This window comes from Zosterops lateralis, assembly GCF_965231275.1.
Source record: "Zosterops lateralis genome assembly, chromosome: 13".
Classification (NCBI taxonomy): domain Eukaryota; kingdom Metazoa; phylum Chordata; class Aves; order Passeriformes; family Zosteropidae; genus Zosterops; species Zosterops lateralis.
The window spans coordinates 8,704,500-8,723,071 of record NC_139773.1 but is presented as its reverse complement, the minus strand read 5'-3'; the positions used below and the strand labels follow the sequence as shown (position 1 = coordinate 8,723,071).

Sequence of the window (18,572 nt, the reverse complement as noted above, 5' to 3'; positions counted from 1 at the left end):
GCAGGGTTTGGTTATTTTTTTTTTGTTTTCTGGACTAGGTGCATCAGTCACTTAATGCTTGGGTTCATTGCACAAGTATAAACCTTCTAGGACACAGAGAAGTGGTTTAGGTATCAAGTACTGAGGACACTGTGTAAAACTGCACCTAAGGAAGTTCCTTTGTTATGTTCCACCTGTGGTTGTCCCTGTCACCTGCCTGATTTGACTGGGTCTCACCACAGAAGCAGAAGAGAAAAGCAGAACCTTTTCCCATCCACAGGGCTAGAATCTACTTATTGTGGATATGCAATGTCAAAACATCTTATGGTGTTGACAGGCTGAGAGTGACAGGGGCATGGCCAAGACTTTGGATTTTTTTTCTTTTATTTTACTTTTTTAATTGCATTTAAAATAGTTGGCAGATCCCTCCTCTACTAGTGGGCTGCTGGCAGTGCATTTACAGTATGAACACCAGTGGTGAGAACGCAGGTTTCTGTTTCAGAAGTGAGAGAAGATCAGGCCTGCAAGCCTGTCTGGGACTGTAACTTGCCTGTGCAGGGTCAATTTGCATTGCAGATGTGGTTTCCTCACCAGCCAGGGGCTGGAAGGCAGGCTGCTCTCCCCAGGCATCCCACACCCATCCTTGTCTGCTGGCCTCTACCTTGTCCCTCCAGCAGCCTCTGCAGTATTTTAACCCAGGGCTTGTTGGGTGAGTGGCCAAAGCAGCCAGTTAACCCCTGCCCTGCCAGCCCAGTGCCCTTCTCTTGGTGTTGAGATGCCTCACACAGAGTCTGGTGGAAATGTTGTTTTCTGTGGTATTTTAGATAAATCCACTCTTGCATCCTGTTTGAAACAGCCCTTAAGGATATGTCTGTCCCCTTAGATCCATGCAGGCTATGGCCAGCAGCCTGTGGAGTTGTGATCCTGGCTGTGCTGCTGGATACTGTCAGTGCAAGGAGATCAGGGGCACCACCAACAGCATCTCTTCCTGTGATGCTGCTCATTGCCATGGCCCCTGTTCCACATGGAAGAGCAGGGAAGAGACAGGAGCCTTCCCTGGAAGGGGTCTGGGATGTGCTGAGGGCTCTGCTTCACTGCCCTGCCTGGGAGGGCTCTGGGGGCCTGGTTGAGGTGTGAAGCAGCTCCTGCTGCTCAGCCTGATCAGTGCTGCTGCCACGGAGCTCCTTGGAGCCTCTGGGAGTGGGACAGGGCTATTCTGGCACTGGGCTGGTGTGGCTGTAGTCCCATGTATGGGCACTTTGGGGACAATATCCTCCCCTCCACCCTTGGCTTCTCATCCTGGGCTCTGGAACTGAGTGAACGTCTCCTTGTGGTGACACAACTACACATTTGGATTCTGCAGCTCTGAGTTTAAAGGAAACACAAAGCTGATTTTATGTTATTTGCTTTTAATGTTGCTAATTTTAAGGCATAGATCTGTTCCTGAGTTAGTGAAGCCCCACAAAAAGTCACTGAAGCTCAAGGAGCAGCCAGCTGTGAGGTGAGGAGGTGCCAGCCTCTTCTGCCCAGGTGGGGTTGACCACACCTGGCTGCAGGACCAGGCAGGACTTTACCTTCTTGGAGAATGACCATCCCCAGGGTAGGTGGAACTCACAGTGAGAACTTCTGTGGCAATTTGTGCAGCTCACACCACCTTGAGCATCGAGAATTCAGCAAATTGTCTGGAGAAGGAAGGATTTAAAAGTCACAAGTCAAGAGCCAAATGTCTCCTGACGTTACCTCAGTGCCTGTAGTCACCACCCCTCACGTGCTCTGGTGCAGTGGGAGTCAGCCAGCTCTTCATCATTGGCCTGTGCAGGGAGAGCAAGTGGGAACTGCAGCCTGTGGGAGTATTTCATGTACCAAAACGTGACTCAAGGTGCAGCTCAGTGCCATGTTTTCTTTAGCAATAAAACCTTCTGACAAAACAAAGCCAAAGCCACTTGACAAAACTGTTCCTGCTCCAATAGCCTGGGTTTTTCCTCTTGTCACTGACCTACCTGTGGGACCACAGTGTAAGTGGGAGTATAGTCAGAGTTAAGGGTTTTTTTTAAAAAAAATCTCTTTAATCATAGGAAAATTTGTTCCTGAACTAAGGTCCTTCATTTGAGAGCTGCACAGTCCCTCATAACATTGTAAGGCAGTAGAGAGAGCACTGGCCTTGCAAGTGTGTCTGAGGAATCTGTCTCCACCCTGAAACCAGGGGGAGGAGAGGAGAAACTGTACTTTTGGCACAGGTTACTTTGTGTATTTACATTTTCTGGGGAGATGAATTGCCTGTAATGGCCAAATATGAGTGATTCAGTTAATTTGGTGCTCTTTTCCTCATCCAGCCTCATGGTAGCTTTGCAGTGCAGCGTGGAGATGCAGATCTGAGGCTGTTTAAACACGGCATACTTTTTCAGTTTATCACACTCCTCTTTGATCTTTCCTCCTGGCAGTGAAGCAGTGTCTAAATAGGTGTCACGGGTTTATTGTTAGGGTAAATTTGTTGTTAGCAGCTGAGGAGACTGTGCTAGACTGCCCCAGCATCCTCAGGGCAGTGGTACTGACTGAGTTGGGAAACTGCAGTAGGAAAAACCCATCCAAAAGCCACCTGTGATACCAGGCCACCCTTGGGAGTGATGACTGAGGTGGGTGGACGTAGCTGAGCCCCATGGTGGTTCAGCAGGGCTGGAGATGATGTCCTGCTTCCTCAAGGGCTGTTTTGGAGCTGTTGCTGACCTTCCCCTTTGCAGTGAGTCCTTGTCCCAGCCTGCAGTGCTGGGGCTCCCTCTCTGCAGCTGGCAGTGTGTGTGGAGCAAGGGCAGTGGGCACTGCAGGAATTCTCCTCTGGTTGCACTGGCTGCTGACAGCAGCCTTTAATTAGGGTGTCTCTGCCAGCCCTAAGGGCTGCCTGAAAGCAAAGCCTTGGGGCAGAGCAGGAGGCACGGAGTGCAGGAGCACACACTGCCAATGCTCAGTGTGCCATATTCGGGCAGCTGCTGACCCTCTTTGGAGAAAGATGGTTTTAGAAACCTGGGCCACCTTCCCACAAGGCTTCCTGCTGCACAGCTGTGCCAGGTAAGCTGGAGTGGAGGCTCCTGAGTGGGATCTGGCACATGGTGAGAAGCCACGCTGGAGAAGGGAGCCGCTTGTAAGTCCGTGGGTGACAGGACAAGGTGTAAGGCACACAGGCAGGGGCCACTGTGGACATTCAAGTCATGCTCCAGAAGGTATGTTGTTATTCTGACTTGCAATTTACTACCAAGATGTGCCTGGGACCAGGATTTTATTTCTCTATTATTTTAGTTGCTGAATGAACATTTTTCTCTCCCGAGACTGTCTGCGATAGGCAGAAAGGAGTTACCTGTTTGGAGTGATACCAGTCTGGGCAGTGCCAGGTTTTCAGTGTCATGGCAAAGGGTCTGAACTGAGATGGAACATGCTCCCTTCTCTGTCATCCAGTAGAGCAGTAAATGCAGCATCCCCAGGGACTGAGAGTCCTGGGATCCGTTCTGGGAAAAGTGGTGACGCCGGGGGCCCGGCCGGTTGCGCACAGGTAACGCGACCCAGCTGGAGTCAGGGGAAGCTGCTGCAACATGAGAAGGTCATGTTGTGCTGCCTCTCTGCTTTCCCAAGCTAAGGCCCACTCTTTGTCCCTGAAAGACCTAGGTAAAGCTAAAATTAAGTCAGTGAGATAAATATTTATAGTACGAATGTTGGAATATAATCCTCGAGGGGTCTGATTGCTCTCTCTGTACTCTGAAATGTACTAAAGGGGAAATAATAGTGCTATAAATACAGTGTGTTTAGCTGGGTCATTACCTTGGGGTGTTTCTGGTCCTTCTCTGGGGACTGGAGTTGCAGCAGTGAAAAAATTAGTAGGGAACTAAAAAACCAGTAGAGGGTGATCCCTTTGCAAACGATACTTGGTTTGCAAGGCCTCCCCAGTTAGGCAATGATTCCTCATTACAGTAGCAATCAGGTTTAAAGTCCTTGCATGTGCAAGTCATGGCAGCAGCTAGGGCAGCCCTTGTACAGGCTGGTCAGACCATTTTGTTGCAGGTTTCTTTGGAGAAGCCTCGCCCATCAGATCTTTTGGGTTGTTTGTGGTGGAGTTTTTTTAGTTTCTTATTGCCTCGTATTACAAAATAGAGCAGAGCATAAGATTTGAGGATTCAGAAAAATAAAAGTATTATTGCATTTTTCAACTGCCAGTTTCCCACACCAAATGAAGAGACATACTCCAAAATTTTTAGTATCTATACACAGACAAAGTGCAACTTTCTGTAGTAGAGGAGTTTGCCTTGGTCTTGCTCGTTCCCTTTATAGGAGCAAGACTTGGTGCTGCTGAGCATGTGCTTCTCCTGGACCAGGCTGCTCCAATTTCAGTAATACAGTGGATAGAGTTTGCAAGAAGTAAAACCAGCTTGCACAGAAAGTGAAAGGACCAAGCTTTCATAAACCCACCATCCCCAGCTTCTGTGGGAAAGACTTTGAAGTTGGTGTGCTGCTCCTTGGACCATGAAGTTCTTGGTACATGCAAGCCTTGCTGGGAAATGTTTAGTGTTTTATTTGGTCTGAGATCCCCCCCACAGAGGAGGGGAGGCTGGCTCCCTGTGTTGGGAATGTGGGGCTGTGCCTGCTGCCAGGGGCTGCACCAGCCTTTCTGCTTGTGTGCTGGGAAGTGGCTCCAGGAGAGCCAGCAGGGAGCTGTGTGAAATGTGCTTGCCTTCTTTTCCGAGGGGGAAGCCAGCCTGTGTGCAGGGACTCTGTATCCATCCTTTTTTCTGCCTGGTAACTTGATCCCAGGTTATCTCCTCAATGTCATTTCGTTTGCACTCGTTAGCCCTAAGCAGCCTAGCTGCTCTAACTCCTGTCGCTCTGTGGTTAACTCTGAAATGGGGTTTGTGCAGCACAGCAGCCTGTGCAGGAGTGCAGCAGTTTGGGATAAGCAAAGTTATAAGTTATCCTGCACATGACACCAGAACTATCATAGAACTGTCTGGCTGGTGCAGGCAGAGTGCTCCACTCTCTGCAGACAGTGCATGGGGTATATTTAGGGTCATGACTATATTTAGTACATGGTTCTGAAACATCTGACAGCCAGAAGGTCTGGGCTGTGAGTGCTTGGGTGTCTGAGTACCAACAGTGAGCTGGAACTTTCTCCTGTGTCATCAGTGTTTGGGCTATGCAACCAGCAAAGAATTGGTTCTGCTTGAATTTCTGTCATCACTCTAATTTCCAGCTTCTCTGTGACAATAGGAACTCTGAAAGAGAAGGAGTAAAATCCCTTTCCTTTGTCTAATGTAGTAGCAACAATGTGCAAGAAGTGGACAAAGTGTGCTGTGAAAGGTGTTCTGGCCTGGGGTCCCTGGGGTCAGCCAGTTGCCCCAGGATATCTCAGTGTGTGTCACTGTCAGCATGATGGAGGAGAACTTCTAACAGGGACCAGTCTCACCCAGAAAGAGAATTCAGTTTCTCTACTGTAAATCATGTTTGGCACAAGTTTCATCTATTGTCATCATTCATCTTCACACCTACCTTCCCACACGCTTGTTCCCCTGGCTGCTGTTTCACATCTTTCTCTTGTGGTTGTGTATTGTTACATGGAATGGGTGGCTGCAGTCACTCCCCAAACACCTGCTGAGCTCTGGAAATTTTATCACACATCAGTCAGCATCCCATGGTAGGGCTAGATTATACTGAGACAGACAAAATCCTTTTTTTTTTTTTTTTTTTTTTTTTTTTTTTTTTTTTTTTATTTTATTTTTTTATTTTTATTGGTTGGTTGAGGTTTCTTTCCCCAGGTGGATAGCTGAAAATAGTCTTGTTCAAAACAGACCTCCCACAGAAGTCTATATGAGTCTGGCAGACACCAGAGCTTGAAAAGTGTTTCAGGTGTTCATTTTGACTTCATAATTTGTATCAGCATTTGAAAAAAAAAAATAATAACACCGCTTCTTCTTCACTGAAGAGCTTTCAGCTTTGTGCTTGACAAGTGCATTTATCTGATCATGTACAAGAAGACTTATTTTCAGGTGATTTTCTTCTGATGTCAAGCCATAAAGCAGCCTGTAGTCTGATCCCAGAGGACCTTACCCAGCACTGGCTGCTGGCTGCAGCAAACAGTCATTTCTTGCAAATAATTAAACCCCTGTGGAGCATCAATATCAGGTTGCTGATATTGCATTTAGATAAGAGGAGGAACTGTAGGTGATGCAGGAGAGTTACTTTGAAGTATTTGTTCTCTCTCTAAAGCACTTTCTAACTGAAAGCAGATGTCTATCAAATCTTCCTCTTGCCAATTAAATTTAGGTCTGAAATTTCTGCTTCTGTGGAGTTTCAGGAGGTCCAGCCCTCACAAGCACATCAGCTTGTTGCTGCAGTTGTGCTGGGGACTGGTGCAGGCAAAGGCTGTGATCAGAGACACCCCACAGCACCTAGACCTGGCATGTTCTGCCCACTCCTGGCTGCCCTGAACTGCAGGTACAAGGGCAGGAACTGGAATCAAACTTTTCTTGCAGCAGCCTTTTCCTGTCCCTGCTCAGGGCCCATGGCCACACTTTGGGATGGGTTTCCCTGAGCACTTACTCGCACTTGCCCCTCACACTGGGAATCTGAAGCTCACTGACTGCATCTGGAGCCTCCTGCCAGAGCCAGGGTGTGGACCCTCCCTCCCCTCATCAAACTGCTGTTTTGGAGGAGCTGAACACTCACAGCTTCTGTTGCAGCTAATGGGAGCTTCATTAAAAACTCAGCAATCATGAAAATCCAGCCTTCAACTGCACTCTTGGGGATGGAGATGGTTTATCCTGTCATGAGCCTTTAAAAGCCTTGGTAGTGCAGTGGAAGTGGTTTGTAATAGCAGGAATTCATTTGTTAATAAATTTCCCCTTGCTTGCCCTGACACTAATTCAGTGGGCTTCAGCTGCAAGGTGATTGGTGCTCACACCAGGGAAAAGCAGCTCAGGGTTCCAGGGATCTTGGTGGGGTCTCAGTTCTGAGAAAAGTGTCCTGGCTCATTTCATGGTACAGATGGGGTCACACAGCTTGCTCAGCCTCTGGTTTCCTTCTGGAGTACAAGCTGCACATAAAGAATAGTGACTACTGTAATTTTAGGAGAGCAAGTTTTAAAAAAATACATGGGAAAGAGAGATTGACTTTAAAAAACACTAACAGGAGATAATAGTGCAGTGGCAGGGAGAAAAAAGATGTTTTAATAGGATTCTCTGATTACCACTACTGACTCAACAGAACCCTTTACCCTCCCTAATGAGAACAGGTGAACTCTCCTGACTTCAGCACTGACCTACCCATGACATCTTTTCTTGAGGCTTGAGCCATGCTGGTGTTCCTGGAAGAGGTGGGAGGATTCAGTTATTTATGGATAAGTCTTTTGAAAGAAATTAAATGATACTGCATCAGAATAACTCATTGCATCTCACCTGATATTTATCCTGTCCCGAAAATAAAAAGTTAACCATGTAATCAGAAATTTCAAAAGTAGTGTTTCTTTTGTTAGCTTGTTTTGAGCAAGCGTTGCTCTTAAAAACTAGAGAGTTAGGAGGCTGGTGGTGATCTTAGAGTGGTTTGTCCATTTGTAGTCTGGAGAGGTGCTGCAGAGCCCCTGTGACAGGCAATGGATCCATCTGTGAAAGGATGGCAGAGCAAAGCCATTGGCAGTGTAAGTTTCAGCAGTGGGAAAAAAAAAAAAAAAAAAAAAAAAAAAAGGAATTCTCTGCAGGCCCTTATCATGCTGTAACAAGCCTTGTGAGCTGGAGGAAGGCAGCCTCCCATGCCCCCTGTGGCTGGAGGGAAACACCAGAATGCTTTGTCCATGTGGTCATAGGAAACCTCGTGTTGGAGGAGATGTAAGAGCCCTTGTGCTTTATGCACAAGCCCATCCTTGGAATGCTGGGCTGTTTCCTGATGCTCCTGGAAAACCGTTTCCTGCCACTCCTGGAAAACAGTTTCCTGCCACTCCTGGAGAACAGTTTTCTGCCCTGAGATAACCAGAAGCTGTTAACTTTCACTAGGATTTGTCCACACATCCGATTTACCAGTAGTACCAATATGGGAGCTGTGGGAACTGAGGAGGCTGTTGATGTGCCAAATTCCTCCATGGGCCTCTTCCAGCAGGAGCAGGACAGGCAGTCTCTGCTTGGCTCACATCGTTCAAAGGAAGAGAGGAGGAAGAGGGGAGAAAACAGAATACAAAGCCTGACTTTTGTTTTCTTCATTTGCATGTATTTTCTGGATGGATTTTCCTGCTCTGACTCAACATCAGTAAGCCCTTGGTGCCCAGTGTGTGATTGTTCTCTGCTGATAGAGGAGGAAGGAGGCTGTCGTCATGTGCTGTTGGTGAAATGGCCTCTGACAGTTCTCTTAACTTGTTTAAACAAATACATCTCAAAACCAGTTCTGTTTAAGAGGGCAGCACACAAAGGTTAACTCTGTGTATGCTATGAGTATTTTTATGTGATATTCTGCTTTTTCAAGGAGCCATAGGTATGTTTTCATAGAACTTGAGCTCCTAATTCTGGATTGTTCAACAATATGTAGCTCCATTGCAAATAAGTTAATGTGAATGAGTTTTCTGCTGGTTGTGGAGTTTATCTTGTTCTTTAGATTAATTATAATGAAAATATTCTGTTTTCCCATCCAGATTTGCAGGTATTTTCATTCCTGTTTGTGAAACTGGTAAGATTACATCATAATAATATTTTCTGGGTTTTTAAGAGGGCTATGAAATGTTACTATTATGAATGGACAAAAATTACCAAAAAAGTCTGTGACAGTGTTTAATAGCAATGTCTGTGTCTTTTATTACTGCAGGCTTGTAGTCTGCTTTCTCCCAACAAACTCACAGCACATATTTTAGTCTCGTGTCTATGCATGTCCTGGAGAGTAAAAGAAGTGTAGCCTGTGAAGAAGCAGCTGGAAATCAGGAGAGATGTTATGAGTTGTTTCCTGTCATTTTTGTTTCACTGACCAGTTCCAGTCTACCCAAGGGAGCTGCTGCCACCTCTCCAAAGCCTGGCTGTGAGGAGCAGCATGCTCCAACTGAAACCCCCTGTATTCCATGCCTCTGGAACAACACGCTGAGTTTCCAGATGACAGGCAAAGGGTTTCAAAGTGAAATAATGCCCAGGCTTGTTCTGTTCCTGACATCAACCCCTGAGCTCTCACTCTGGCATCTCAGGCGTTCTGTGGAGCTCAGTAGCCTGCACTGTGCCCTGTGTGCAGCAGGTTTGCCAAGGGCTCTTGGAAAGTCCCTGACAAAGACCTTCCTTGGTGTGCTGAGATAGAGAAGTCTTTTAAGGATTGGAATTAGCTAAATTGTGATAAGCTGCCGGAAGAGATTTTTGGGTTGCATTGAGCTCAAGGGAAAAACCTTTAATCCACAAATCATACCCTGCTGAAGGAGGTTTTGTTTTGCACAGCTGGTCAAATAGCAGTTTGTCTATGTTTTCATTTCTGTTTAGAGCTTAGGAAAAACACTGACCTATTTGAGCCCTTGGAAGGATTGTGCAGAGTCTTACAAAAGGAGAGGCCTTCTCCCTCAGAGCAAGGAGCCACTGGAGCTGGTGCTGGGTTATGTAAAGGGCAAAAAATGTCTCAATAACGGTATAAATTCAGCTGATGAATTGGGACCTGGAGGACAGAACAGTGCAGAGAGCTGCTGGTGAGAGATGGTGGTCCAAGGAGGATATTCCAGTCCAGGTTTATTCTTGCTTTTGGACTAAGAGTGCTACAAATCACATAAAGTTACCTCTTCCACTGAAGTTCCTCTCCTCAGCCTCCTCCACCCTCAGCAGAAGTCCACAGAAGTGTGTGTTACAGCTGTAGATCTCTCAGTGTTTGAGGAGATGCTTCAGGGAAATGCTCTCCCCAAGCAGAGCAGGTGGGGCAGGTGTCCTTGACCTGTCACCTCCCTGCTGAGGCTGTCAGCACAAAGCCACTCTGTGAGCCCAGCGTGGCAGTGACATGCAGGGTAGGTCAGCCTGTGGTTTTGCAAACATTTTGCATTTAGCAGCTGTGTCTGTGCCCATAGGATCAATTTCTATGATGTGCTGGCATGCTTTGCTCCTGTAGGAATCCATCTCTTGACACCTCTCTGGTGCCCACTGGCATAACAGGAGAACCTTTCCTTGTGTTACCATTATTTTTAGTGCTGAACTGCACTTTCTTCTTGGCCAGGTCAGCAATCCTCCCCACAAAGCATCCTCATTCTTGCCTCTTTTTCTTCCCCAGGCAAACATGACCTGTAGGCTTTCTAGCTAACAAATGAAAATAGAGTGACTTCAGATGACCTTGGCATCAGCAACAACTGCTTCTGTTGTTGATTGTCTTGCACATCTGTGCTTGACACAGGTATTCAGATGTTGGAGATGAGAAGAAATCCTGGCAGTGGAGGCAGACAGAGTCTGGATGACCTCACCTTCCCCAGGGAGCTGCCTGGGGGAGCAGAGCACACCTGCAGAGATGTCTTCACCCTCTGGGGTTCACCTGAGCTGCAGGGCAGGAGCCATGGTCCTGTGCCAGCCCCTGTCTGCGTGATGTCACACAGCCCTGGCTGCCTTTGGGGGAGCTGCTGTAGAGGAGTTGCAGGCTGTACCCCAAGGGCTGCTTGGCACCTCTTGATAACAGAAATAAGGCAGCAGAGATTCAGGGATTGGGAGTACCACCTTCCAAGTGAGAGCAGTGAGTTAATGCCAGTTTTCTGGCTCTCCCAGTGAAGTTGCTCTTTAGGAATATTGAATCTGAGGCTTGACCTGCAAACAGCTTTGCACCAGTGTAGCTGAAGAAGTGGTTGTAAACCAATAAATAGAGCACCAATCCTCTCTGGCTTCTCATCTATTGAGAACTGGTACACTTGTGTTTGGCTAGTCCTGGGAGGGGCTTGGGCAAATGCCTTCTTCCAGCTCCTGCCTTCACAGCAAAACCATCTGCTTTTCCAGAGGCTCCCTCAGATGTGCCACTGCAGCTGCACAACCTCCTCCAGTCAAAATGAATTGGTTTTGGAGCTACTGTTTATATCTTTAGACCTATAACTTCTGTGTGCAGCTGGACTTGCAGAGCTTACAGCAGCTGTTTTGCTATAAATGTTGCTTGCAAGCTTTTCTAACAAAGACCAGCCCTCGACAAGTGTTTCACAGCCCCCTAATCATATCACAGCTTCGAGGGCCACATGTTGGAGGCCTCTCCTGTGGCAACAGGTTTTGTAATCTGTGCTTTAATGCCTTGTTTCTGGCTGCTGGAGTGAGGTTTCCTGCTCAGTGCTGCAGGAACAATCAGAGCTTGTGTTTGACCGCTGTTCAAAGCCAGCCTTGTGCCCCGAGCCCTGCTGGTGCTGCTCAGGAGTCTGGCCCTGGCACCCAGCTCCCCGCTGCAGCATCTGCAGGGGAGCATCCTCAGGGACAATGCAGTGGGGTGAAGCTTTCTGACAAAACATTTCTTGAGGGAGTTGTCCAGTCTCAGAGGAGGGCTGTCAGCACGGCTTTTCCTGTGTTGTCTTTGGGACTCAGCGTGTGCTGGGAGCTCCACTCCTGCCAGGAGAGCAGTCACTGCTTTCAGTAGATGGCCTTGGGGAAGAGACCTTATGACTCCATGTTCTGGTTTCCCTTTCTCTAAAATCTGGTTTGTGATGCCTCCCTCGCTGTCACACTGGATCTGTCTGGGGGAGAATGACGCGCTCCGAGGCAGCAGCGAGCACAGACTGTCATTGTGGGATGGAGTCACATGAAGCTCTTCAGAAAAATTGAAAGAAACAGAAAATCACTTCATCTCTGACTCCTCCATTGTGAATGATCTTTTTAGATAATATATGAGGCAAGGAGTTTTGCACTGAGTCTTTGCTCAAAGGTATTACTCAAGCTCCTCCTTCTCTGTTATAGACCCGTCCAAAGCGGTGTGAAAGGCAGCAAGTCACTTAAAACATGTCTGAGCAGGCAAAGGAAATAAAAGGACTGATATTCTGGAAGGCAGCAGATGTAAAGCCTGGGAGGTAGGTTTGTCAGGCATACCTCAGCCAGCTCTGTGCTGGTTGGTGCAGGTAAGGCACCAACCCAGTTCATCAGGGCATCCACAGGAGCTGGATAAATGAACACACACACTTAGCCCATGGTAAAGCCTCACATTGCTGCAGATGAATTCCTGCTATAACCCCAGCAGCTGTGCTTCACTGAGAGGTGACAGCCATGTAAGTGAGCTCGACTGCATCATGACCTGTAAAGCATTGCTATTTTGAGATTGCTGCTTTTGCACTTGTCTTCACATCCAGTTAAATTGGTGCCTGAAAATATTCTCTAACAACTCTGATTCATTCACTATGTTTTGTTTTTTTTCTGGTAGCTGTTTTACTTTTTTTTCCTTCTTATTTTAACTGTGCTTAAGTGGAAAAGTTAGATGAGCAGACATGTCATTTAGATCCTCTGAGAGGTAAAAGTACAAAATGAGGCAGTTTGTTTTTCCTGTCCTAGCTAACCAAGCAAGAGCCTGCTCAGTCAGCCCTCCCAGCCACAACTGGATGCAGCCCAAGGCTCCTACCCCACACTGCCATTACAGATATCCACATTGTTCCCAGCTAATTGCTTTCTCCTGTACAGAAGCTGATTTCCTTTGAACTGCAGCACAATGTGACACCAGGCATCACGTTGCCTTCCCCCTCACTCTCCTGTGGCCTTAGCAACCTGATACAGCTGTGGCCAAGATAAATGCCCATGGCTGTTAAAGTCAACACAGCTTTCCAGTGTTTCAGGAGAGAATTGAAGAGAGAAATGCTGATGTGATGTGGTCTCTCACGAGCCTTCATCATTCTCTGAACTAATTAGACTGTTCTTCCTCCTACTTTCAGGCAAGCTAAGTTGTATTAATCACTTTATAAAGAAATAACACAGTACAGTGGAGTAAGATTTCTGTAGGCTCAGAAACAAGGGAGAAAAAGCAGTGCAAATCTTAGTTTAAAACCAAGACTTAGCTTCATCTGGGCTTTGTTTCATCTCTCTGCCTTACCCCAGTACCCTGTTAACTCCCAGGGTTTGTTTCTCCCCTGGTTCTCTGAAGATGGGAATGGCCACTCAGTGCTGAGGCTCTCTCTGGACTTTCAAGTCATCTCCAAGTCATCTTTCAGCAACTCTTCCCTCTGCCTGCTTTCGCTGCCCTTCTTGCTTGGCTGCTTACATGTCAGGATGTAAATTAATATCCCATTGTCCTTGGGCTTGGTGCTGTATTTGCCATGTGAAAGCAGCTGGAGCATTCAGAGTTCCTCCCAGCAGAAGCTTTACCCCACCATGGTACTGTGCTGTAACCAGTTGGTGCCCTGTCTGTGTCCCAGCCTGCTCTGGCATGCACAGGTGAGATCAGAGCCTTTTCACTGCAGGTCTGAGCCTGGTGGGGACTGGATTTCTTTTGAAGGAATCTTGAAGAAATAACTGTTATTACATGGTTGTACTGTGAGCTGTTCTTCTCCCCAGTGGAGCAAATGTTGCTGCAAGTCACTTCCTCCCCAGGGTACCTTGAATATGGGCCCACAGTCCTTCAGGACTCATTTCATCTCAGATATACTCACAGATATGCACCAGTAGCTGATATTTGTTCCAGTGAAAGAGGGAGTATTTCTTCCTAGCTCCATGACTTTCCTGGGTCTCTGTGCAAATCCATGACTTTGCTCTCCAGAAGAATAATTTACCAGGGGACTCCCTGATTTGCACAGCAAATTTTTCAATTTGGTATTGCTTTGCTTTTAGACTGGGGCTATGGGGCATTTCCTGTTTCTTTGTAAAAGCAGAAAAAAAATTGCCCCATTTTACATGAAATGAGAGTAGCAATGCAAGTCTCTTACATAAGAAACTTGTTCCAGCTTCTTCCTAAGAAGGATTAATTTGGATTCACAGAATAATGTTTCACCACTTCAGTAGGGAGCAATTGGACAATATTCCCAATAAATACGAGTACCAGCATCTTTAGCCTTGTGAATGAAATTGAAAAAGCAAGAAGAAACCCACGTGTCTGTAGCACCATCAGCCTCCTCCCAGGCAGTTTTGGGTCATCAGGTCTGGGCAGTGTTTTTCTCTCTGTCCTCTCTAGGATGAGCTGGCTACATGGCTTCAGCTCTACACTCCTCTAAGGCTGTACAGAAGTTCTCACTCAGCTGTGTGCTGTCTGCCCAGCTGCATGTGTCCAATTTTAAGTTGTGCTGAGCTAGGTGCTTTCAGATACTGGCAGATAAATCATTCTGTATCCTGGTGCATACCTCATGATTTGCACCATATTAAATTAATTTCATCAGGAATTATTGCCAAGTGCTTCAAAATCTCACATGGAAGTTGATTTGAAAGCAACAATAAATTAATATTTTCAGAGCGATGGAAATTAGGGCAAGGAAAGTATTTAAAAGTATTTACCAAGGAACCAAGACACAAAGGTGCTGGCCCTGTTTGATGTCAGTTTGTTGCATCACTTTATCTAAATTGAGTTTCTGTTATCTCTGCTTCCTTCTGTTAATGCTGGGACCCTGTTACTGCTGTGGTTCCTGAGTATCCCTGGTGGGCTGGATGGCACTGCCCATGAGAAGGTTGGCAGAACTAGTATTTATTAAGTAGTACCCTAATAGACATCACCACATAAAACTGGGGCACATTGGTGGGAAGGATTTGTTGGGCCCTGTTGATGTGTGTGTTGTGTGCTGATGGTGACAGAGCAGCAGAGAGACTCTGTGCTTTCACAGAGCTGTGTCATCCCCCAAACTGCCAGCTCAGGTTTGGTTCTGGCTTGTGGATGGTCAGGGCTGAAATGAGAATGTCTTCCCCCAGGGCTGTTCTCACATGCTGCAGTGAATAACTGCCCTAAAGGGAATTACCTTGGGGTAAATGCTATACCCCACAGCACTGTATTCCCTCAGCAAAGCCTTGGCCATGGGACAAAGGCACTTGGATATGGTGAATGGGATCTGGAGCAATGGCTGGCAGTGGAGGGGCTGCTCCTGCTTGGTGGGTGTGTGGGAGGACAGTGAAGTGGTGTCAAATTGAAAGCTGCTTTTGATCCATTATAATGAATTTTTGTGATGTCAGGTATTTAGTGGTTTTCTTTTTTTTAAATTCTTTTTTTTCCCCCAGCTTTGAAATATCATAGTATTTTAATGTTCTGCTATGTAAGTGGGTATATACAACAGTGATTAGTTTGGGAATTTCTTCAGATCTTTAGGGATGCCACAGTTCCTTACTTGACAGTATAATAATATATGAGAGCCCATGTTGGCTGCAGACTGTGGTAATTAGCTAGTTTTGCTATAAAGTTGCTGGAGCAGTGCTTTGAAGCCCTGCCAGCTGACAGAGCCCTCCAGCTCAGCCAGGGCCACGCGAGATGCTGGGAGCTGCAGGTTCCTGTTGCTGATGTGGGGCTCTCAAACCACGGATGGCAAATGTCACAGACAGCACACTTCCAGCTGGACCCTCTGCCTTCAAAGGCTGTGTCAGGAAGCCTTATGTAAACACTGCATTTTTGTAAAAATATTCCAGATTAGTCTTCTTCCAGAAGGCAATATGAGTGAATAAATTAGGCAACAATGGTCTGCATAAAGAAGTGATAACACTCATCTGTGCAGTGAATGTGAATCTGGATCTTACTTCAACCAGACATTGGTAAGCTCTGTTTTTATTTTCTTTTGACTATAACTGCTCCTGTGATGATCAAAAAAGCTGGATTATCTCCAAATCATAGATCTTTCAGAGGCTTTGAATGGTTACCTGAAGTTTATTTTTAAAGAAATACAGTAGGAGGCAGCTAAGAAAGACACTTTACATAGAAATTATACCTGGAAAAGGCAGTGAATAGGAGGTTAGGAGCCAAATCTTATGAAGTCAAATCTTATTCTAGTCAGAGAGTAAGATTCCTGAATGCCTTGTCCATATGCATACTTCTAGGAGTCTTTTAGAAATTACTTCAATATTTAAGCTCTTTTTCTTGTAGTACTGAAAGTCTTTGCTAACACTTGAGCTCTATTTCCTTTATTTATTATTTGTAACACATGACTGCCTCTACTATGTGTGCTTTCTCCTCTAAAGTAAGTAGCACCTCATAAGCATTCCAGATTATATCTTTAAAAGAAAGTATAATGTCCCAAAGAACAAACGTAGCATAACCTTTGCCTCACTGGGTTTGAGACAACAAAGCTGTGAAAGGGCTCTGGTGTTCAACAATAACTACAGTGGAATACAAGTAGTTTTTAAAATGTTTTCTTCTAGTTTATTTTAATAGAATCACATAATGGTTTGGGTTATAAGGCACCTTAGTGATCATCTAGTTCCAACGCCTTGCTGTGTGGGTTGCCATTAATGATTGCTTATCTATTTTTGGGGTTTTTTTAATGTTATGTTTCCTTAAAAAGGTTTGAGTTTAACAGCATATATCAGCATATATCCCTTCAAAATGTTGTAAAGGTACCTACCAGCTCCTTCTCATACCAAAGGCTCTAGAAGCTATTACTTTTTAGCATCCCTAGAAGTCACTTGCTGAACTGGCATGGACATCTTCACCCAAATGCCAGCAGGATCACAGTCAGAGACTTGTGTGGCTGTTTTTCATCATGTTTAACCACATCACCACCCCTGTGAGGTTACAGCTTGCATGAGATCAGCTTATGGAGGAAAACCAGAGGCCATGGCAGTCAAAGAGCATTTTTGGGGACAAAAGAAAGCACTTTGAAGAGTCTATGGAGTCCTTGGTTGAAAGCAGAAAGCTGTAATTGTCCAATTTCATCTGCAATTTAGGAGTACTATCGAATTTCACAGTGTTCCTAAGCTTTCTCACAACAGCACCCACTTGTCACTTTCCCCTGTACCTCAAATTGGCTTGAAGTCTTGTGTCATATCATCATTTTGTCAAAACTTTTCCATAAATGGGCTCTGAGGTGATATTGTTCAGTGTCTGCTGGGCATTTTTCAGTCAGGTCTAACAGCAAGATTTCACCCTGATCTAGGTAAGAGACTTCCCTCTAAATGTCTCCTTTCTTCCACCTACAGGTCTTATCCAAGGGAAAGCTGCACATTTTGCACATTTGTTGGAAATCTAGAAAGTCTGGAAATCCAGGAGGTGTGAGGGCTCACCAGGGTCTCAGTGCTCCGGGGGACAAGGACAGTGAGCTGCAGGTGCCTGGCTGTCTGTGGCAAAGAGAACACTGGATACAGGCAAAGTGGGGATGGAGGATTTGACATGTCAGCAGAGAGAGTCCTGTCGTGTACCTTCATCTGTGGTCCAGTCTTGGTCTTCTTCAGCATCTCCAAGGGAATGAGGAAACATGCTGCTGAATTCCCCTTGATTTCACCCTCCTCTCCTGCTCTGTCCTTGCTGTCCTGTGCTGTCCCATGTCAGGAACAGGGCTGGGGTACCTTGGCTGCTGCTCTGATCCAGCTGACCCACACTGGTGGCTCTTAGAGTTTTGTGAAGATTGTGGCTTTTGCTCTTGCTCTGGAAGTCCTTGCTCGTTAGCATTGTACACTTGAGAGCTGGAAGGATTTGAGGTTGGCTTTTTGTTGCTTTTCTCTTGAAGGTGAACCTACCCCTGCAGGAATTGAAGGGTGCAAAAATCACTGAAGGGAGTGAGCAGACATGGGATGCTGCTGGGAGGAGACCACGGCAGGAACAGGACTGTCCTGGTGTAACAGCAGACACTGCCTGCTCCTGAGCCAGGACTCAAAGCAGGGCCTCTACAGCTGTACAGCCTCTGAGTTTTAGGAAAAAACAGGATTCTCTCAACACTTTTCTACTCATTTACTGCTCCCTGCGAAGAAAAACGTATCCAGCCAGTGCTGGGCAGGCTCTGCCATTCCAGCTTTCCCATTTCTGCTGCTTCAGTGTAAGCATTCTCTAATTTGCTCTGCCCTGTGGGTTTTTGCCCAGAGCTTCAGGGCTGTTTGCTGGCTCTTGACCTGCTTCACAGTGGAAAATTCTTCCACAAGTGTTACTTACAGGAAGCAAATGAATATCTCCTCTAAATGGTCTAGCTGAGGAAATGGGTCATTTAGTGAAGTACACTGTTTACTGGATAGCCAGTGGCCCATCTCCAAAATATATACTTAGTCTGAAGGAAGAAAAATATCTGAGATGATTCACTTTTTGTATCAGTGTTTAAATGTTATGTAGTTCATAGTTAAATTTAAAATGTGGATTTTCATGTGCGCTAAAAACTTCCTGTCCTGTTCCAGAAAATTGGTAAAATAAAAAATCCTGGTGTATGACTTGTTTTCTGTGTTTTAGCTTAAAAAACAACAACAACAACAACAACAACAACAACAACAACAACAACAACAACAAAAAACCACCACAACTGTATCATGGTCCTCCACATACTGTAACACTTAATAGCTTTGTATAATGGCTTGTGGCAGGGCTAATATCTCCCAATGATAAATTGGTAAATTTTGTATTTGCTTTATTCAGTAATTCTAAATGCAGCAACCAGTTTGAGCCTGGAGCATGATCTTGGTTTTATGCAGGGCTGGTTTTGTGATGTCTTCATTTATAACTGCAGTTTCTGCCTGCACCCCTTTGGTATTTTTGGTCCAGCCTGAGGCTGAAGGGAAAGTGCCTCATTTCCTAACCCAGCAGAC

General features: G+C 45.9%; 1 long non-coding RNA gene across 1 annotated transcript; it reads left to right on the top strand.

Moving 5' to 3' along the window:
* The first annotated feature begins 2,900 nt into the window (after positions 1-2,900).
* On the top strand, positions 2,901-18,243 carry LOC310914670. The gene is made up of 2 exons (XR_014591071.1): positions 2,901-3,042; positions 17,513-18,243. It is a non-coding gene; the product is annotated as an uncharacterized lncRNA (long non-coding RNA).
* The last annotated feature ends 329 nt before the right edge of the window (positions 18,244-18,572 follow it).